The 22,495-nt window shown below is 44.8% G+C and overlaps 1 pseudogene across 1 annotated transcript; it reads right to left on the minus strand.

Moving 5' to 3' along the window:
• Positions 1–672: 672 nt before the first annotated feature.
• On the minus strand, positions 673–21,822 carry LOC308401611 (PHD finger protein 12-like; annotated as a pseudogene). Its single transcript, XR_013974824.1, has 15 exons — positions 21,258–21,822; positions 19,818–19,925; positions 19,486–19,775; positions 16,255–16,522; positions 16,013–16,133; positions 15,791–15,923; positions 15,537–15,696; positions 7,576–7,719; positions 6,046–6,742; positions 4,758–4,894; positions 4,516–4,693; positions 4,306–4,401; positions 2,501–2,583; positions 2,263–2,401; positions 673–1,145 (listed from the first exon to the last, which is right to left on the minus strand). The product of XR_013974824.1 is annotated as a PHD finger protein 12-like (transcript).
• Between the last annotated feature and the right edge of the window lie 673 nt (positions 21,823–22,495).

Below are 22,495 nucleotides of genomic sequence, written 5' to 3' on the forward strand. Positions count from 1 at the left end.
TATATACACAGCAGCACAAGATGTTAAAATGAGTGCTAAAACTATACGGTATTTACAGATGGACTACAGCGGAAAGTACAGACTAAGAACAAGTTTTATCACAAAACGTCTGGTACTCTACACAGTATCACAAATTCAATGAGCTGTACAGTTAAAAACCAAAAAATGGCAAATCTACATGAAATCCAATGTTTCTCCAATCGAGAGGCACTGAATTAAAATGTATTTACATTATATATACATGTTATAGTGTATAAGCATGTATGTTTTCATACATATATAGCTACCTGTGGTGCAAAAGCAGCAAAAGAAATTAGAATGTATGGAATTGAATACTACAAAGAAAAAAAAATGTTTGTGCTAAATGGGCTGACTGACAAAAAGGTTACACCATACATAACTAATATACTGGCAAAAACAAAGATTGAGCCCAAGGAAGTAATGTTTGCTCAAAGTCCTAACGGTCCTAACGGTTACGTCAGTCATTTAAAAGAAAAAAGAAAAAAAGAGATTGTCAATAATACTTCAAGTTCATGCAAAGATATAAACCATTTAAAAAAAAAAGAAAAAAAAGAAGAACTTTTCCCTGTTGACCAACCAGCTGTGCAGCTTTCCCTTCATCGTGACACAGAAGGTGCAAAATAAGAGGGAGGGCGGGGCTTCCTGTGCGGATTATGGAACAGAGTTAGAACGCAGTACGGGCACTTGGTGGGGAGGTACAGTCTCAGAGTCAGCCTCATCCTGGTTGGAAAAGCCGCTTGTTGTGGCAGTGCTGGGTGGTGGTGGTGTGGAGGTGTTAGCGGTGGTGCTGAGGGTGGTGCTGATGACACTGCTGCTGCTGGTGGTGGTGCTTGTGCAACTGGCAGCAGGTGTAGTGGCCTGCTCCTCTTTGGGCTGCTTACTGGCAAACTCAGTGATGCTAAAGACAAATTGGAGGCAGCCCAGTTTGATGTAGCTGCCATGGTGGAGCAGGGCCGTGCCCTCCCAGCCCGCCCCGCTGCCTCCAATTAGGCTGGAGCTACTCGCTTTGCAGCTACAAGACGGCTCAGCACCACCCTGACGTTGGCTACTCATCACTCCTCCTACTGGCAACAACCCCACCATGGAGTTGGCTCCCTCGTTCTCTTCCCGTTTCTTACTGCGACCTACGCAAAGAAGAAATGCAGCAGGTCTGAGAAAGACGTCTGTACAGACTAGTGTCACAGTAAACTCCATTAATGTGGAGACAATGCAACCATGAAAAGATTTCACTGATTACATTTTATCCACAAAATAAAAAATGAACACTTTGTTTTGAAAATGAGACTAAAATCATGTGGAAAGCTGAACTCTGGCAAACATGTTTTACACTCATCATCTATAAACAGTTTCAGAGAAATCTGATTTAATGCTGTTTCACACTGCAGCTCTTTACTAATCAAACATCTGTCCAAATGATCTTTAATAACAGATTAAGACTGGAAGCTTTATGTGATACAGCAACATTCAGACTTTACATAACGTGGTCTGCCACAGAACAAGTATATCTGACTGCTCATTTTACACTTTATTTACCTTTCTCATTGCTACAATGCCACATGCACCAAGTTTACCACTGTACTGTACGTTTACTACATCCTTACTTTTACTTTGCAATTGCAATAGCTAATAATAAGCCAGCCCGTTCTTTCCCATTTGGTGTTTTCTCTACCAGCAGGCTCGCTGGCTAGATCGCCATTATGGATGGAGATGAACTCCAACACCAAACTCATGGTTTGTTTTTTTCCTGCACTTCAAGCTGGCACTCTAACCAGAACCTACAACAGATGGAGAACTGGTTCTCTACTCAAACTAATTACATGTACCCATTAAGAATGACAAATGTGACCTTGACCACAATTTGGATGAAGAACACTAAAAGCTGACCAAAAATGCAGGAGCAGTGTCAGCGTAACAAACAGCACACTGACATTAAGCACATGGGGGGGCTACACTTCCTGAAATTCTAGCCAAACTAAAAATAATTCTTTTCAGTATTAGAGTATAAATTAAAGTATTCCTTTAATTTACAGAAGCAATAATGTTATGCTTTCTTCACAATTAAAATTTTAACTATTTTAACCAGAACACATACAGATGAGTGGCTAAGTGGAAGAAGATGGATGGATATTCATAAAAGGTTCATACAAAATCTATGAGTGACGACCTCATCAGCAGTCAAACTGGGCACACAGACCTGGGTTCCTTCAAGCCAATCCAAACAGATGACGGAGATGTACTTACGAATGATTCCTTGGACTTTGGCTACCAGGCCACCGGGTGGACATGGTGAGGTCTTCTCAGAGAAATCGCACGAGTACAGGACATTATCCACTGTGGTGCCATGCTCGCTATAGTTCAGAAGCTCATAATGCTTGGTATTCTGAAGGACGACAAAGACACACACACACACACAATTTACATCTTGGTCACTAACAACCACAGGAGTGCTCTGCAGAGTGATGTAGTTTAACAGCCTCACCTCGTCATAGAAAATACAGGCATGTTTCCCCGATACGTAGTTGCAGTGACCGTAGTTTGTAAGGCACACATCCATGTCAGCACCTTAGAGAAACAGTTAAAGACTTAAACACCCTTTCCCACAACACAAAGAATACAGATTTGCAACATGGATTTTTTTCTGCAGTATTGCCGTGTCAAAATGTATTTTAATGACCTGCACTCCAATGTGACATATTGTGTTTTTGTTCAGTAGTTTTTATTCCACATGGTCCTGTTGTGACCCTCACAGGTCTAAGAACTTACTTTCACAGCCAACTTGCTTAAAATACTCCGATTTAAAGATGACGGTACCAACTATCACTCAACCTGACTAATGATGCAGAGACTGGGAGCTAGTACAGGCTCAGTACATTATTATATTATACTCTGTCGTGTACTGCTGCCTGTCGTGCAGAAGTACAGTCATGGTTAAAAGGATACCTTCTGTCAAGGTTTACATATTGGGACAAAATAAAAATCATCTTGTTTTTAGCAGGTCTTGAAATTGAATCTTGATATATAACCTCAGATGAACTATAAAATATGACATTACACTGTCATGTATTTGACAAAACTAAGCCAAAATGCAGAATTAGTGTATGAAGCACTAAGCAAACCCTTGTTGCTTCCATAGAAATAAAGATGACAAGTAGCAGGTACATACTGCTGATCAAACACAACTGATTAACTGATTATCAGCACGAGTGACCACCTCTATAAACTCAGAAGCATTCTGGTGTGTGTCGACATAATGCCAAAGAGGAAAGATGTCTTAAAGAATAAATGAGTGCTTTATGTCAGTATCTGAAGTTGCATGAAGCCAGTCCCAAACACGCTCATAATTCTACCATGAGAAAGATTATTCACTATTCAAGTGGAAAACATGCAAGACAACTGCAAAACATTCCCAGGAGTTAAAGTCCAAAAACAGTCACCAAGGATCAGGCAGTGCAATGACTCCAAGCACGTCAGCAAATCTGTCTGGTGGTTCTGCAAGCTGATGAATGATGGGGTGACCATCACACTGCTTCTGCATCACTTCCCAGTTTTATATCTGTAAGAGTGATTAGCTCAGAGCCAAGACACCAAACCAGGGGCCGTGGTACACCTGCTGTGTTGGCAGCTTTGTGTGTCACCAGTAAGACCATCACACAGCTATATCCATTCATGCTAGCTGTTACGGTGCATGTACGTGCTGCAGTATTCTTCTGAACAATAGGTGTTGCCCGTCCTCCAAATCAGCGCTGGTATAGAAGGAGAAGAAGTCAAAGTTGGAAGCCGAGGAATTTTAAAGTTTTTGCCAAGTTTCAAAGTTTCAACATCTCCCTCTGTGAAACCTGTGAACCTCTAAACTTCTGTACTGATATGATGTTAGGATGCCATTAAAAACAGACTTTAACCCAGCTGCAGCAGCAATGCAACAACACACCAGATTATAAAAATGGAGAAGTGCATGACCAGCAGAGATGACAGCTTACAACATGTAACATCAACTTTGCTGTACGGTGACATTTGCCAGGCACCACACAGCAGGTATGATGGGGCCCTACCTATGTTCTACTTCGGTCTTATTAAACTTTAGTCACGAGGCAAGAATATAACCTAAATCAAACATGATTAACTGGAGTTTGGTGAACTGGTATGATTTCAAAAAACTACGTGAGAGCAGCTTTAATGCTGTTCTCCTACGTGAACCTTTCCCCATCACAGGTGAAACCTAAGAGTGGCTCAGAGCCAGGGCACAGAATGCAGCAGGGTCAAAGTCACAGCGACTGAATGTCCTACCTGATCCTACGTGTAACGTCCTATAGCACATGCTGACAGCTGCTCCTCTTCCTGTCAGAGGGTAAAAGACCGCTCTGGCTTGCACCTTTTTCTGACCTGGGAGGAGGAGAGTGTAGGTTTTAATAATTACAACAAAACAGCAATCAAACAGCAGAAAAACTGACTTCTTGACAAGTAAACAGACTAAACTGTAGTGCAAAGGTATCTTACTGTTTGGGTGGGGTGCTGAGGTTTTTGGGGTAGTGCTGGTGGTGGGGGGAGGTTGAGTGCTGGGCACTTTGGGAGCAAAGAGCTGCTGGATCCTCTGATAGGCCAAGAGCTTGATCATCTCTGTATCCAGTTTGTCCAGCTCGATCAATGTGCACAAAAACACAAACGCACACAACCGCTAGAAGCTAATTACATCTTCGTGTGTTTCATAGCAGAACACAGCAATATGAAGGCTCTTAAACTGTCACATGTGGCCGCAGAGTGACAAACTCACCCCCATCCTCCTCTTTTCCATCCTTCATGCAGCTGGACAGGTTGGTGATGGAGGGCAGTGTGTTGGGCAGCAGTGAGTCCGTCAGTGCAGGAGCAGCCTTTATGTCTGAGGGACAGGAGAGGAAAAAAGAGACAAACTGATGAAATGAGATAAAAGAAGGACCAGAAAAAAGACAGTTTTTGATAGTTCACTATAAAGGAAAAAAGTGCACAGGAACTATTACTGAGATAGAAGGCAAAGCAAGTTGTATCTGAATAACTTTTTTTTCTTCATAACTCAGTAACTGAAAATAAAATGTGCTCTTAAATGGCCATGTATCCTTTTGGTAAATGGGGCTGCACGACACAAAATATGTAAGAAAACTGTTAGCACCATCGATTATGTCAGCAGTGAGTATTCAATTAATAGCAACAGTAAACATTCAAAAGAGAGAAAACTCAGGTCTTTTAAAATGAACGTTTCATTTGTTTCCACTTTAGAAAATGCTTGTTTTGATAGTTTAACAATACACAGTATCTGCCAAAAGAGCTCAACTCTTTCACTGTATTTACATCCCATATCACAATCACATTTCCACTTTCTTGAAGAAACATTTTCCTAAAGACAAAAAACTGATAAATTATTAGAAGTAGAAGTAACAGAATCACAATTTTAAGTGATCTGCCAAATAAAATAAGCTATGCATCCTAGACTGAGGCATGAAATAAAAAGGCCTTCTTCCCATCTGCTTGGAGCTCTTTCTTACATTATAAGGGGAAAAAAAAGAGTTCTGACAGTATTGCATCTCCTGGATGAAGCAGAGTTGGTCAGTGTGCACGCGTATGAATGCATGTGTGTTAAAGTGTGCGAGTGAATGTGTGTAAGCCTTCAAACAAGCATGTAGTGGCTGCAGTGAAGAAAGGTGAGCATATAACCATTCTCAGTTCTGAGGCCTTCTCTGTGCTTTAATGCAAAACAGACGTTATGAAAGTGGAGATGTTAATACTAATAATAATTCAGCCTAACAGCATGACTATTAACACAATTTCTTAAAGTTAAAAATGTATTTATATTAATTTAAATATGCAAAATAATGTTGCTATAGCCTCAAATTAAATGTTCTCTCATGCACACCATGGCCCCCGTTACATGTATAATGAGGAGAGAGTAACATAATGATTACTTGAGTATATTATTACTATTATTATCATCATTATTATTATTAGCTGTATAAAGTGATACATTTAGACTGCAGCTTTGACATTTCTGATGTGTACCTGGAGTAGGTGCTGATCCAAACTTTACTGTGTCGTGCTCCTGGCTGCCTCTAGATGGTGCATCTGTGAAGGAACTGCTGGTGATTGAGGAGGGCTTTTCATCGGTGCTCACACACTCCTCCTGGGGCTCTGTCTGGCTCCTGTGGTTCTGTTGGCCACTGTGGGGCCATATCGTGGGGGCAGTGGGGCAGTTCTGTTGGGCACATGCATTTACAGTGCTCTCAGGTTCCTTCTTAACCGTTTCTGTTCCTATGTGGTTCACCAGTCCAGAGGCAGAAGCTGATGGCGTTTTCCCAGCCTTCAGTCTGTTCTGTAGCTCAGCCTGCCTGCAGGAATCTGAGGCACTGTTACAGTCTACAGGTCCATTGGCTCTGGGAGGCTGAACCAATTCCAGAGGCCCATTAGGTTTCCTACAGTTCTGACATGGTGTCACGGTGCATTTGCAAAGAACTAGCCCTGATGGGCTGTCCTTGGAAAGAGAGGCCCCCTGGGAGTCACTGGGTGTACTGCAAGCTTTAGAGCAGAGGTCAGGGGAAGAAGTCCTTTCTAATGAGGCCTGAGTTTTCATGTCTTCTGATGCTCCACTTGATTGTGTATTTGCTTTCTGCTCAAAGTGCCATTCTGTTGATGAGGCCTTCTGTTTGATGGATAGGTGTCGCATGATACTGCACTGGAGAGCGATGACATCCTGAAGCCACTGTTCAACACAACACATGTATGTTTTTATAAAGAAGCAACCAGCAGTTCTGTTGAGAGGCCCTCCCCTTCATCAAGGATTCATTTATATCACACAAACAAACAGATACCAGAATTTATCTTTTGCTGCAATTTTCAAATTACTCAAAGCTCTACAGTCTGTGAAAAAAACAGACTTTCTAATGCAACTGTTGCAAAGTGCCGTGAAGCAGTTGGTTCAGCTTTCAGAACTTCTGAAACTGAATTTTCTGTTACTTTCTGATAAACACAGTACACAGGATGTGTCAGTGTTTCACTCATCTACACCAAAAATCTAACTCTCTAAAAACTTCTTGTCCAAACTCTCATCCAATCATCCAAAATGAAAAGGAAAGCGATCAATCATCCTTAACCTCCTAGGACCTGGTGTCCACATATGTGAACATCACATTTTGGGTTGGCTAGACCAAAATACTAAATGTTGCTCTACAAAGGCCTGATTTCCACATGCGAGGACGTTATACTGCCACTGTTCTATTGAAATTTAAATCGAATGTCCTCATATGTGGATCTCATTTTTCTCAGAAACAAACATCAGGTAAAAAATAAAATCTGATAATTCTTTGGTTTTACATTCATCAGGTCCCAATCAGCCCAAATAGCAAAGAGAAATTAAAAATGCATGCCATGAAAGAGTTTGGGTCTTAGGAGGTTACGCTGCTCTCCTATTAATCTCACATCCTATTACATCAGATGACACAGATTGTAGCACACAAAAGCCTGTTTTGAGGGAACTATCATTACAATCTGACTTAAAGAACATGTTAGGCAGCTGCTGGTTTCTCTTGTGCCTACCTCCTGCTGCTCAGCCTCTGTGGTGAAATGCTTTGTGGGCTGATGGTCAGGAATGCCACTACAAACCAGCTCCAGCTGGCGCACCCCTGCAGGAAGCAGCATGGGCGGAGGATTCTGGTACTGGGACTTGATGGCATCTGGCACCTGAATAAAAACACTGACTGTTAGAGACAATTTTTTTTTTTTTTTGCCTGTCCCGTTTGGCTCTTTTGCCATCAGAATTGTTGTCTAAAGGCAAAGAAAGATGCCCAACGGATTTACTTTACCAAACTGACCATCCCAGCCTTGCCGTAATGGTCCATTTGATTCACCTTTTATTGTTTATTTTATTTTCACTTACTGAATACGGGACAGACTTGACTGGGGGAAAGAAGGGGAGAAAGAAAGAGGGAAAGAGAAACAGCTGAGAAGAGGGACGGGGGAGAAGGGCAAAAGACAAAAACCAACAGAATGGGCAGAGAAAAAAAAATGCATCTATCAATCACCTGGATCACCTGCTGGGAAAGAAAAAAGAAAGCAAGCAGAAGAGAACAAGAGTAATAGAATAAACAACATCACAATGATATATGGGAATATGACAGTAAATACTAAATGTTAAACATTATTGTGCAGCACATAAGATCAACAGAACACAGTGTGCTTTGAGGTAGGAGCCAAAAAGGGTGTAGTTTGTGGGTGTGATCACCCGTGTGTACACCTGTGAGCATGGACGCGCTTGTTTTTTGTTTTTTAAAAGGTTCCTTCATGTAATGATCTGCTAGAGGGTGTGGGGGGGCCACAGCCACGTCCTCCAGGGCGTGAAGCAGGTGTGGAGGAGATCAAAACTCCAGACATCCAGAGGCCCCCAGAACACAAGAGACCAAGGAAGACCAACAGAGGGGCAGCCGCGCCACTGTCCCGGAAAGAGCTGAGGAGAGTCCCAGATGAGGGCTCACTCAGCAGCCGCGGAGCAGAAGCCAGGGGGAGTTGCAGTGACGCGCCCGTGAGCTCCGCCGGCAGCCAGCTGCGCCTGAGTGACCGAGCCCCAGGCCGAGAGGCCGGGGGCACCCCACCTCCGAAGTGGCCCGAGCGAGCCCCAGGCTCCAGGCCCCGATAAGCGGCCGCCAAGGAGTGAGCCGGTGTGTACCTGGACGCCCATCCCCGGACACAAAGAACCACCAACGCACCGATGTCTGAGGGGGTCCGCCACTGGCAGGGGAAGTGGTGGTAGGGGGAGATAGGCCTCCAAACCTTGGAGGGCCTGAGATGTCCCCAGAGAGGTGGCGCCTGACACCCAACCTGACATATAGACACAGACATACAGGCACACACAGATACAAACATCCATTCCCACCCTCATGCTCTCATATGCACTTACTCCACACTCAACCAACGTGGAGACAGACATAAAGAGACGCTGTACACACGATCACACTCCCCAAGCGTACTCTACAAACCGGGTCTAGGTACCCTTGCCCCTGGAGGGGGGAACTGCACCCAGACCCAGGTGGTGTTTCCCTTTTCCCTGCGGTGGGGGGAGGCAGACCGCCCCGACTCCGCAGCAGCAGGAAGGCTCCACACTCCAGACCGCAGTCGGACGGCCAACTCCTCCTCCTAGTCCCCCCGCTCCAGCAGGTCGCAGAGAATGGGGGTGAGAGAAGACTCCAAACCTCCCTCCACCCGCTCATTGTAATGTTGATGCATGTGTGTTCTAAGGTGCATTTAAAACCCAGGAGGGCATGGAGCTACCTGCCAGAGAGCAGCAGGTAAGCGCATAGTCCCTCCTGCTAGCCCTCAATGTCTACGTGTATTTAACATTGAGAGGTGGGCAACGACGCCAGGGGTGGGGTGTACACCCTGATGGTACTTTGGATTCCGTGTATCGTGCCCACCCCCAAGATCCTATATGTATGTGTAATGAGAGTGTGAGTAATGTGAATGTCTAAGTTGTGGGATAAAATTGAGGCAGAGGCAGCCAGAAGGGGACAGAGGGGGGGGGGGGTAGCCTCCTCTGCACCCTGGTGACATACCCCTACTCCAAGGCCCTGCATGTGTGGGTGGTTGTGGTGGAGCGGGAAGAGGGAGGCAGCTGGAGATGGGGAGGGAAGGAAGGGAGGGGCAAGTGACCCCTCCCTGGGGCCAGCTCCCCCGCTGACCCCAGTAGGCACCCCCATACTCCGCGACCCGCCAGGGAAAGGGGGCCCAGGCCCATCCAGACCGGGCCCAGTGCAGCAGCGCCGCCCGGCCCCACAGAGCCCGGGACAGTCCACCCAACCCCACCACAGAGAAAACTGCACCCACCCCACCATCCACATCTTCCAGACTACATAAGACAATAAACACCCAGGCTGAGATCTTCCTCCACCTCTCCTGTATCTCCCCCTCCTGCAGAGGAAAGCTCCTGCAAGATGTGACAATCTCCCCCACCAGTTGAAGAGCCCCCCAGGTGGCTCGACGCACCGGCGGCACCCTGCTCCAGGGCTGGGCCCCCATGCACCCACCCGCCCACAACCCCGGCAACACACCAACCAGGACCCAAGCCCCCGAGGCCCGGTCCGGGTCCCAGCCCAGAGACGGAGCGCCCCCAGAACCTCACGCCCATCCCGGACCCACCCAGGGGCAGCCAGGCTACCAGGTCAGTAACCCACGTCCGTCAGCACAGACCCTCCCCTAGCCCCGCTGCACGCAGCCGCGAGGAAACAGTCACCTGAGAGCCAACAGAGCCCCTAACCGGACATGACCGCTACCCCGGGTTGAGCCCCCCAAGGAAGATGCCTCCAGGGAACCCCCCGACGCCCTAAGCCTGTCCCTACCCCCACACCAATCACAACAGTGAAGGCGGGACCAAACTATGACCCCCCACCCCCACTAGGTGATGGAGCTGATCAAAGGAGCCCAGAGCAATTGATCTGATGTGGTGGCAGAGGCTGTATCAAGACTAATGTAATCTAATAGATAATTTCTATATTGGTTAGAATTAAGATTATTTTTATTTTTCCAGTTCATGAGGACAGTTTTCTTGGCTATGCATAGGGCAGTGAAAACCATATGGGCGATATTCTTTTCTGAAGTGACATTATCTAAGCTGCCCAACAAACACACTAAGGGGGAAGTTGGAATGTTACATTTCAGACACTTCGATAAGTCTTCACATATCTCGCGCCAAAACTTCTGAACTGGTGGACAGAACCAAAGAGCGTGAATGTAATTGTCCGGTGAATTGGTTTGGCAGTGTGAGCAGTTGTTGGTAGACGTAAAGCCCATCTTGAACATCCGATGACCTGTATAGTGCACTCTATGTAATATTTTGTATTGAATTAATTGAAGACTGGGATTTCTAATTAGATGAAAGGTTTTTAAGCAAATCTGAGACCAGAAGTTTAGGTCTAAGTTAACTGATAAATCCGCTTCCCATTTTGCAATAGGAAGTGATATTGATTCATCTGTTTTAGAAAGCATTCTGTATATTTTGGATAGTAATTTGGGGGGTTTAAGAGTAAGAAATTGAACCACACTTGGTGTTAGAGACAATTTAACACTTTCTAGCAAATTAACCAGTACGTTCAGATGTGTCTAAACATAGCATCACTTCATATACAAGTGCACAACTGCTTAAATTTCAGAAGCTGAAAAAAAGACAGTATGTCAGTATCTAGGTAGAGCAGGGCGATATGACCAAAAATATTTCAATCAATCAATCAATCAATCAATCAATCAATCTTTATTTATAAAGCACTTTTCATACAGAAAAAATGTAGCACAAAGTGCTTTACATAGTTAAAAGCAGCCCACCCCACCCTCCAACTCACTCCCCACACTCTCAATACACATATATCCCCCCACCCCCACCCACACACACATACACACACGCGCACACTTAAAGAGTAAAAATTGGGCTGGGCTCGCATGAGCCAAGTGAGGAAACATTATAACAGAGAGCCGTCTGCACCGGGAGCCGGTCACAGACCGCAGCCTCCGGGCTGGGCACACAGCAGGAGGGAGGCCAAGGAGCCCCCCAACCAGGCTGAGAGGACCCCAGAGACCCAGCAGCCACGGTCAATAACAGCCCCGGTGCAGAGAGCGCCCTCCGAGGAAACACTGGAGATATGACGCAATACGATATATACAGGGTAAAATGATAAAATAAATAACAACAGGATACAATATAAATATAAATATAAATAGAGTAAGAAGATTAAAAAATGAATAAGAATAAAATCAAAAAATATTAGGTAAATCCTAAATTAATAATAGAATAACAGGATAGAATAAATAAGCATAAAAAATAAATAAACGCTAAGTAAAAGCTAAATTAAAAAGGTGGGTCTTGAGCCTGTTCTTAAAACTTATCACAATATACATTTGAAAATTTGCGATAACTATATAATTGACACTAGACAAAACACTTTACAACTCCTCAACTTTATTAGTGCAAAGAAAACCCCATCAATGTATTTTCACTTAATCAAGCAGCTGTTTTTTATGTGCATTAAAGTTATATAAAAATGTAACAGTGCAAATGCAAATTCCTTGCTGACAGTTTAACCAAAAAGACATTTCCAGTGGAAATTGGCCGACATATCCTCAGCATAACCATGTATAATATCCACAAAACTTAAGAGGTTATACACACAGTGTACGGTAATATTATGTTGAAGCACAGTACATATCACTCCGCGAGGCTCCTGCCTACAATAGCCGTAACGCTCCGACAATCCATCAAGCAGTGCAGCTTCGTAGCTTAGCAAAGTTGTACTGAAACATTTGACAGATTTTCGAGCGCCGTGTACATAAAATCGTTTCGAGGTCAGTAAACACAACCAGAATTCATACATAAGGCACACGGGATTATAAGGGGCACTGTCTATTTTGAGAAAAATCAAAGGATTGATTTTAAGTGTGCCGTATTTTCCAAAAAACACGGTAATAACGTCGGCCCGCTAGCATGCGCTACCAAAAATAGTGCTTTGTTGTGTATCTGAGGGACGAAAGCTAAACCAGTTCCACCACTGAAGTTGCAGCATTTTTACAAACCAGTTCTGGTTCATCCGTTTCATTTAACAATCCGCTTTCGCCCTTCTCATTCTGCGTCGCCGCCATGTGCGCATGTATCAGAATCAGAATCAGAATCAGAATACTTTATTGATCCCTGGGGGAAATTATTTTTTGTTACAGTGCTCCATTTTAAACCAACATTAAGACAAGACAGACAATACGCTAACTAAGAATAGTACAATATATACATATATATACATACATACATACATACATAAGTCACTTATAAATAAATAGTTGGAAAATAAACATGTGTAGTTGTAGCAGCAAACAGTGTGTTAAGTGGATGCGTTGTACAGGGAGATGGCCACAGGCAGGAATGATTTCCTGTGTCGTTCAGTGGTGCTTTTCGGTAATCTCAGTCTCTCACTGAACGTGCTCCTGTGACTGACCAACATGTCATGGAGTGGGTGGGAGGTGTTATCCAACATTGTCTTTATCTTGGACAGCATCCGCCTCTCCGACACCACCTTGAGGGAGTCCAGCTCCATCCCCACAACATTGCTGGCCTTACGGATCAGTTTATTAAGTCTGTTGGCATCTGCGACCCTCAGCCTGCTCCCCCAGCATGCAACAGCATAGAGGATCGCACTGGCCACAACAGACTCATAGAAAATCCTCAGCATTTTCTGGCAGATGTTGAAGGACCTCAGTCGCCTCAAAAAATAGAGACGACTCTGGCCCTTCCTGTAAAGTGCTGTGGTGTTTTTAGCCCAGTCCAGTTTATTGTCAATGTGTACTCCAAGGTATTTATAGTCCTCCACAATGTCAACACTGAGCCCCTGGATTGAAACAGGGGTCAAGTGTTTCCTGGTCTTCCTGAAGTCCACGATCAGTTCCTTGGTCTTTGCCACGTTGAGCTGCAGATGATTCTGCTCACACCACGTGACAAAGGAGTCGACCACAGCCCGGTACTCTGTCTCATCATCCCTGCTGATGCATCCAACCACCGCAGAGTCATCAGAAAACTTCTGAAGATGGAGGTCTCTGTGCAGTGGCTGAAGTCTGTGGTGTAGAGGGTGAAGAGGAAGGGGGAGAGGACAGTCCCCTGTGGTGCCCCTGTGTTGCTAATCACCTTGTCAGACACACACTGTGGGAGACGTACATATTGTGGTCTTCCTGTCAGGTAATCAACAATCCAGGACACCAGAGAAGCATCCACCTGCATCGCTGCTAACTTATCACCCAGGAGGGTCGGCCTGATGGTGTTGAAAGCACTGGAAAAGTCAAAAAACATGACCCTCACAGTGCTCGCCGGCTGGTCCAGATGGGTGTAGACACGATTGAGCAGGTAGATGATGGCGTCCTCTGTTCCGAGACGAGGCTGATAAGCGAACTGAAGGGGATCCAGATGTGGTCTTACTATGGGTCGCAGCTGGTCCAGGATGAGCCTTTCCAGGGTCTTCATGATGTGGGAGGTCAATGCCACGGGCCTGTAATCCTGGGGGCCACTGGGACGAGGCGTCTTTGGTACAGGGACGAGGCATGATGTCTTCCACATCACCGGGACCCTCTGCAGACTCAGACTCAGCATAAACAGTTTATGAAAGACTCCACACAGCTGGGGGGCACAGGTCTTGAGGACAAGGGGACTCACTCCGTCTGGTCCAGCAGACTTGCCTGAGTGAAGTCTCCTCATTTGCATCTCAACCTGGTATTGAGTGAAGGTGATGGGTGGGGGAGGGGTGTCAGGAATCTCACAGGAGGCAACATGTGAGGAGAGAGGCTGGCACAGTGGTGTGGCTCTGGATTCCAGGCTGACTGCAGGTGAGGTTGTGGGGGTGGGAGCAGACACTGTGGTGTCGAATCTATTGAAAAACAGATTCAACTCGTCGGCTCTATTCTCACCTCCCTCAGCTCCCCTGCTGTTGGTTGGCCTGAATCCAGTGATGGTCTTCATGCCCCTCCACACCTCTCTCATGCTGTTCTGCTGGAGTTTCCACTCCAGCTTCCTCCTGTAATTGTCCTTAGCCTCTCTGATCTTGTCCTTTAGTAACACCTTGCACGTTGCCTGGCGGAAGGATCGAGGTTCAAGAGTGGTATGTTGGTCACATGTCCGTCCGCCAGGCAACGTAGTCCCGTACGAAGTAGCGCGAAAAACAAACTTCAAAGTAGCGCTACGCATTCAGCGGGAGGCGTGGATGACGAGCGGCGATAAACTTGCGAAAAGCAAGTTATGCTCAACTCCACCGGTGGATTCTGACAGCGTGGAAAAGTGTGAAAACATCCACGATCACCAACGGATTTTGAAGGGCTGGACTGTTGCATGATGGAGAGGACACTGCCACGGCCCTTCTGAGGGTGTTCGACTCTGACACTGACAACGAGGATTTCTTTGGTTTTGAAAGTGACAACGAAGGAGAGAAGCGGAGAGTGGATGACGAAGCCATCCTGAGCCTGTTTGTATCCGACACTGGAGAAGAGGACTTTGGTGGTTTTAGAGCGCAGGAAGAAGAGAAAGATGGTGAATGACTGACTTTTCTTCTTGTTAAAGCCGTGTCGCTGCACCTGAGCCTAAAAGGTAGTCTGAATCTATTTTTCTGGTGTGCTGTAGGTTATTGTTATGTACTACATGTGCAAATATGTACCCATAACTTGTTTTTCAAAATATTAATAAAAGGGGTGTGTCTCCAAACAGCCATCTCTTTCCTGACAATTCCCTTTGTGCATATTCTCTTACATATGATAAGTCAACATTGAAACACCTGCGGCTTTTAGTCAGGTGCGGCTAATGTATGTACAAAACAGGATTTTCCCCTGATTTTAGCTTGTGCGGCTAATATTCAGGTGCGCTTTGTAGTCCGGGAAATACGGTATATTATTAAAGCCATTCATTTCCTAGATCTCCACCTGTGTTCCAGTGGCCAAGAAAAAACGATTATATGAAATCCAACACACTGCACCGTCACACTCAGACGTACGTCTACCTTGATGGTTTTCTTGTTGCGCTGGTGAGTGGTGGTTGGGAGCATTTTGTCGATGTACTCTACGCAGGAAGTCCAACTTAACTGCGTGCTGGGACATCCTGTCCTGGAACTGATCGAAGAGCTGACAGCGGCTGGACAGGCTGAGGCTCCTCTGATTCAGCTGCATAGCAAACAAAAATATATCAATAAAAATTTACATCAATAAAAGGAAAGGGAAAGCAGCTTTAGCTTAGAATCAGCACAGTGCATCTTACTACTAAGTGCTCCACATGGTTTGGACACATCCATTTGCCGGCAGGTAAAGCTGTGAGTGGAGGATCCAGACAGTCCATGTGGAACAGGAGGGGACAGTAATCGCACTGGATCAATGGAGCCAACCTGCAACTCCTGAGAGACCAAATAAATAGAATTAGTACCTGCTGTCATCACTTCAGGGCTTCGTCTACCTCTTTGCACTGTGCTCCAGAACTCCTGACCTGTTGCATGAAAAGCAGATTTTGACTGGCAAAGGGACTAGACCATTGGGATCCAGTTCATGCTGAGGCCGCCTGAAGGGCTTTCCAAGCAGCTCTTCTTTTTTCCTCCGTTTACTGCTGCCTAGAAATCCAAACAAAAGAGCAACATTGAAGAAACAGTCTAAACTGCATATATAAAGAGGTATTTTAAACTTAGGGTGCTGAAAGAAATCATATTTTGGTAGTCATTATGACTGACTGACCTGGTAGTGCAGTGGTGCACGTGAGCTCACTCGGCAGCTGAAACTGAGTGGGGTTTCTCTCCATAGCAGCCGCTATTAGGAGCTGAAAGGGCCTCTTGAGGAGTCGCGGTGTCGGAGCAGAAACTGTAGAACTCTCGAGCTCTGCACCCTGAACTTCATCCTCAGGCTCTGCTGCCTCCTCCTCTCCATCGTTCTGCTCCTCTGAGGGGGTTGGGGTGGATGAAGTGTTGGAATTTGTCCAGGTTAGCTGCTTAGCCTGCTGCTGGTTCTGCGGTCCAACAGTTGTACCTGGGCCACTCGTAGACAAGGGCCTGCAGCTCCGGCCCCCGGAGGAAGACCCTCAAGCCGCAGTGGGCCAGCGTTGAGCTCCAGTTTCATGGCTGGAGAAGCAGAGCGCTTGGAGGAGGATTTCTCTGGCAGGCCGCTGGTCTGTTCAGACTTCTGTTCTCTTTTCTGTACATATTCGCAAACAAAACCCAAACACGGATTTAAAAAGCCATCTCTTGACCCTGCTGTCTTAGCAAATTATAGATGAATCTCTAATCTTCCTTTCATCTCAAAAATTCTTAAAAAAAATAATTTTTAAAAAGCTAACAGATCAAACTAAGGGCCCTGGTACACCTGCTGTGTTGGCAGCTTTGTGTGTCACCAGTAAGACCATCACACAGCTATATCCATTCATGCTAGCTGCTACGGTGCATGTACGTGCTGCAGTATTCTTCTGAACAATAGGTGTTGCCCGTCCTCCAAATCAGCGCTGGTATAGAAGGAGAAGAAGTCAAAGTTGGAAGCCGAGGAATTTTAAAGTTTTTGCCAAGTTTCAAAGTTTCAACATCTCCCTCTGTGAAACCTGTGAACCTCTAAACTTCTGTACTGATATGATGTTAGGATGCCATTAAAAACAGACTTTAACCCAGCTGCAGCAGCAATGCAACAACACACCAGATTATAAAAATGGAGAAGTGCATGACCAGCAGAGATGACAGCTTACAACATGTAACATCAACTTTGCTGTACATCATCATCTCTGCATCCAGTTTGTCCAGCTCGATCCCTGCACACACACACACACACACACACACACACACACACACACAACCGCTAGAAGCTAATTACATCTTCGTGTGCTTCGTAGCAGAACACAGCAATACGAAGGCTCTTAAACTGTCACATGTGGCCGCAGAGTGACAAACTCACCCCCATCCTCCTCTTTTCCATCCTTCATGCAGCTGGACAGGTTGGTGATGGAGGGCAGTGTGTTGGGCAGCAGTGAGTCCGTCAGTGCAGGAGCAGCCTTTATGTCTGAGGGACAGGAGAGGAAAAAAGAGACAAACTGACATTGAATATGACGGCCCAGCTGTGTAAGTGTTTCAGTGTCTAAAAAGTCACTCCAACTGGTTGATACACTTGCAAAATTTCAACAAAAAGACTTCATTTAACACACTTCAAAGAGTCACGAGAACTTGTTGCAACATTATTTCATCTCCTTTAACTATCATGAGTGTGTTTGGGGTTTTGGGAGTCAAGGATCCCAATAAAAATCAACAGCACATCTTACTGCTGTGTCTACTGCATGAAGAGTTACAGCAAACTGACAGAAGCACTGTTATCAGAAGTAATTTCTGACCACACCAATGTCCACTTTTTTCCCAGTTAATGCCAGTCGTTTATCTGGACCTCTCTCCTATCACATCGAAAATGAATCAAAACTCAGAACCTCCGATCGATACGGTCTTGCCCATGTCAGTTATTTTGGTTTGTAAAATCTGTCAATAGTCCACCCATGATTTACTGTCCCCTTTGAGACAGACATGTATGTTGTCACCTGACACTGCTCTGTCCAGTCTGTGGCAAGTAAACGTAAAGAGATGTCAGATACCAAGTCAGCTTCCCACCTGAGCAGTCTGTACCAAATAAAAATGCTGTTTTTTGTCTTACTCTTAGTAAACTAAATAAATAATTCACTGACCAAACACCATCCACTCTGATAATTTTGCATCTGCTGGTGAAAGAAACTGATCTGACATCAGTGTTAAGTTAACAAGCTCTATGTGACAAGCTCTAAAGAGTCATGCATTAAATGAAACAGCAGGAGTATTTCTTGTAATCAAATTACTCGATGAATAGTTGCAGCCCTGGCTAGTACTACAGGCAGAAACAACAAGCCTGTATGATGACTTTAGAATTACAAGTTTAGTTTACTTTAATTACTGTTAAACTACAGTGTTATGTTTTTACTTGTACTTACAATTTCCAGAGAAAACACTAAAGGCTGTTTTTGTGCTTAGATTTAACTCGTGCTGTGTCACTAATATTGCACTGTAATACTATTGGTACCATAGCAGTGACAATGGATTCACACTTCGGTCATCTGTCACCATCCCAGAAATGTACTAGTCAGTACTAATACAATAGAATTATACAATTCTCAATACCAAAAAAAAAAGATCATCCCATGTACATAAAGGCTGCCAACCGACACACTGCTCAAAACCCCCACAACACCTCCTCCAAGTGGTGAGCACATGGGGGGTGGGCCTATGTCATCTCTTTAGCCTGTACACAGCCAGACTGCATGGGCTAAAACACAGTCTCTGGTTAGACTCCCTTGAGCTCTTCCCCAGGCCTGGCTCCAGGGTGGGGCCCTCGTAATCACTATGGTTACTGTACATTATCTCTTACACTTTAAAGTATTATTAGAATAAATTATTATTATTATCATTATTACTATTATTATCATTATTATTATTATTAGCTGTATAAAGTGATACATTTAGACTGCAGCTTTGACATTTCTGATGTGTACCTGGAGTAGGTGCTGATCCAAACTTTACTGTGTCGTGCTCCTGGCTGCCTCTAGATGGTGCATCTGTGAAGGAACTGCTGGTGATTGAGGAGGGCTTTTCATCGGTGCTCACACACTCCTCCTGGGGCTCTGTCTGGCTCCTGTGGTTCTGTTGGCCACTGTGGGGCCATATCGTGGGGGCAGTGGGGCAGTTCTGTTGGGCACATGCATTTACAGTGCTCTCAGGTTCCTTCTTAACCGTTTCTGTTCCTATGTGGTTCACCAGTCCAGAGGCAGAAGCTGATGCCGTTCTCCCAGCCTTCAGTCTGTTCTGTAGCTCAGCCTTTTTCATGTCCCCTGATGTTCCACTTGATTGTGTATTTGCTTCTCAAAGTGCCACTCTGTTGATGAGGCCTTCTGTTTGATGGTGTCGCATGATACTGCACTGGAGAGCGATGACGTCCTGAATCCAGCTGAAACTGAGTGGGGTTTCTCTCCATAGCAGCCGCTATTAGGAGCTGAAAGAGTCTCTTGAGGAGTCGCAGGGTCGGAGCAGAAACTGTAGAACTCTCGAGCTCTGCACCCTGAACTTCATCCTCAGGCTCTGCTGCCTCCTCCTCTCCATCGTTCTGCTCCTCTGAGGGGGTTGGGGTGGATGAAGTGTTGGAATTTGGAGTCCCAGGTCGGCTGATTGGCCTGCTGCTGGTTCTGAGGTCCAATAGTCGTACCTGGGCCACTCATAGACCAGGGCCTGCAGCTCCGGCCCCTGGAGGAAGACCGTCAAGCTGCAGCCGGCCAGCGTTGAGCTGCAGCTCCACAGATGGAGAAGCAGAGCGCTTGGAGGAGGATTTCTCTGGCAGGTCGTTGGTCTGTTCAGACTTCTGTTCTGTACATAGACACATAAAAAAACCAAACACTGATTTAAAAAGCCATCTCTTGACCCTGCTGTCCTACCTAGTTAGAGGCGAATCGCCAACCTTCCTTTTATCTCAAAGATTCTTGAAAAAATAATTTTTAAAAAGCTAACAGATAATTTTCAGAGGAATGGCTTATTTGAACAGTTTCAGTCAGATTTCAGAGCTCATCACAGCACAGAAACAGCTTTAGTGAAGGTTACACATCATCTTCTCATGGCCTCAGTGCAACGTTCAAAACTTTTGACCGTAATATTTTATTAAAGCAATTAGAGCATCCTGTAGGTATTGATTTCTGCAGTGGTTTGTATCATATTTATCTAAGGTTAATTATGGATGTGCTAGGACCAATTCTGTTTACAATTTAAATGCAGTATCATCAGAAGGCATAGTATACATTTTCACTGCTATGCAGAGGACACCCAACTTTATTTATCTATGAAGCCAGATAACACACACCAATTAGTTAAACTGCAGGAATGTCTTAAAGACATAAAGACCTGGATGGCCTCTAATTTTCTGCTTCTAAATTCAGATCAAACTGAGATTATTGTACTCGCCCTGAAAATCTTAGAAATATGGTATCTAACCAGACTCTTACTCTGGATGGCATTACCTTGGCCTCCAGTAACGCTGTGAGGAACCTTGGAGTCATTATTGACCAGGACATGTCCTTCAACGCACATATTAAACAAATATCTAGAACTGATTTCTTCCAATTCCAATCTTTGTGTAATATCTCTGAAATAAGAAATATCCTGTCTCAGAGTGACGCTGAAAAACTAGTTCATGCATTTATTACTTCTAGGCTGGACTAGATGTTTTCTAGTATTTTGGGACATCATTTTAGAGACAGAACATTACTTTTTACTTACCACATTGTTCATTCTCGCCAATGTCTGAGATGCAGAAGATGATAATTTACACTTTGCACTGTCTTCATGGATTATTGGTTCATTTTACGCAGATTACATAATAAAGTCAGTCTTGTAGTCCTTGCAGTCATATCAAACACACAGGCCAGCACCAAGAAATAAAGAAAAGTGCAAGACGCACTGAAAACGCTGACCTGTGTATCTCAATAAAAAAAAAAAACCTATATACATATGTACAGAAATAACTCCTCAGACTAGCCGCATCATGATGGTCTCTGTGTAAGATGGAGAGATGTTTCCAGCCTTTCCAGACACAGCGCAGACATGAGGAGTTAGAAAGTTTGCTCCAAAGCACGAGGAAACATCCATATGTAACATCCATGTTCCATATGTCCAGGAAAGGCTTCATTGCTGATCACAGCCGGAGACGTTTCCTTGGTGGAGTGGGGCTCCTGCTGCTGCTCTCCTCCTCTGCAGGCTTCCTCTTTGCACCCTGTGTAAACCTCTTCAGAAACTGGCAGAGCACCGACATGATTACTCTGCCGTCAGAGGTGTAGTCCGTAACTCTCCATCGATTTGTCATTTCCCTTTCCTCTGTGCAATACACAGTGGAAATGACTCTGGTGATGGTGTCGCCATCGACATCCAGGGTGCAGACGCAGTTCCTCTGATCTGCCTTGAGGACAGAAAGATCTGCTTTCTCTGGAAGCAGAGGTGTGAGGAACCATGAATGGAGGTGGGACCCTGCAGGCAGCACCATTAAACCAGCTGGTGAGTTGGTAGGAGGAGATGGAGTGGTGTTCTCCAACTGGCTCTCTGGCACATGGGTGAAAGGTGTCGTCAGCAGCAGTTTGTTAAAGAATCCCCTGAAGGCAATATAAGGAAACGCCTTCGTCCCCGTAACCAGGTTGTGGTTTAACGAGAGGACCAGATTTTTCATAGAGTCCACATGGCTGGGGCTCAAAGGACAGTTCCTCAGGTTGGAGATTAACATCTGGCGTACGCTGACAGGACTCACCAGCTCAGCTACGAGAAAACAAAAAGATCATCTGTGTTAATCGTGACATAATCAGACAAATTACGGATTTAAATGTCAAAACATGGCTTTATATCATCATATGCTATTTCTACACACAGACAATGAGAGGCCCGCAGCAGCACTCTTTATGAAAGCCTTAAGATTGGTAGAAGGTGAGAAAAATGGCTTTGCACTGTAAATGACTAAATTTCATGTTTTAAACCAAAGATCACAGCACCAAACTCTGCTTGTTAGCATGTTTAAACAGTAAAAATGTCCTGCTGATAGAATTCATTTGCAAATTCACATTTTAGCTGCATGTAAATTAAAAATGTACAGCTCATAGTAAAGAATAACTTTGTGTGTTCTTGGTGACTGTGAACAACATTTCATGATAAATGAATGTCATCCATAATATTTGTGAATTATGGACACATTGTCAGTAAGGCTGCATAGAGTTTCAGTGATGTTTAATAATGAATTCATGTTCAGCACTTATTCTTATTTTATTTAAGCATCAGTCTGTTGAAAATAAAACAGCTAAAGTCAGGTGAGAAACCTCCAACCTGCTTATTGCATGCACACAGTTTCAATTTCTCACCGAGCACATAACATACATCTGGACACCTGTACAGACACGGCAATACAC

This window comes from Rhamphochromis sp. 'chilingali', assembly GCF_963969265.1.
Source record: "Rhamphochromis sp. 'chilingali' genome assembly, chromosome: 8".
NCBI classification, from domain to species: domain Eukaryota; kingdom Metazoa; phylum Chordata; class Actinopteri; order Cichliformes; family Cichlidae; genus Rhamphochromis; species Rhamphochromis sp. 'chilingali'.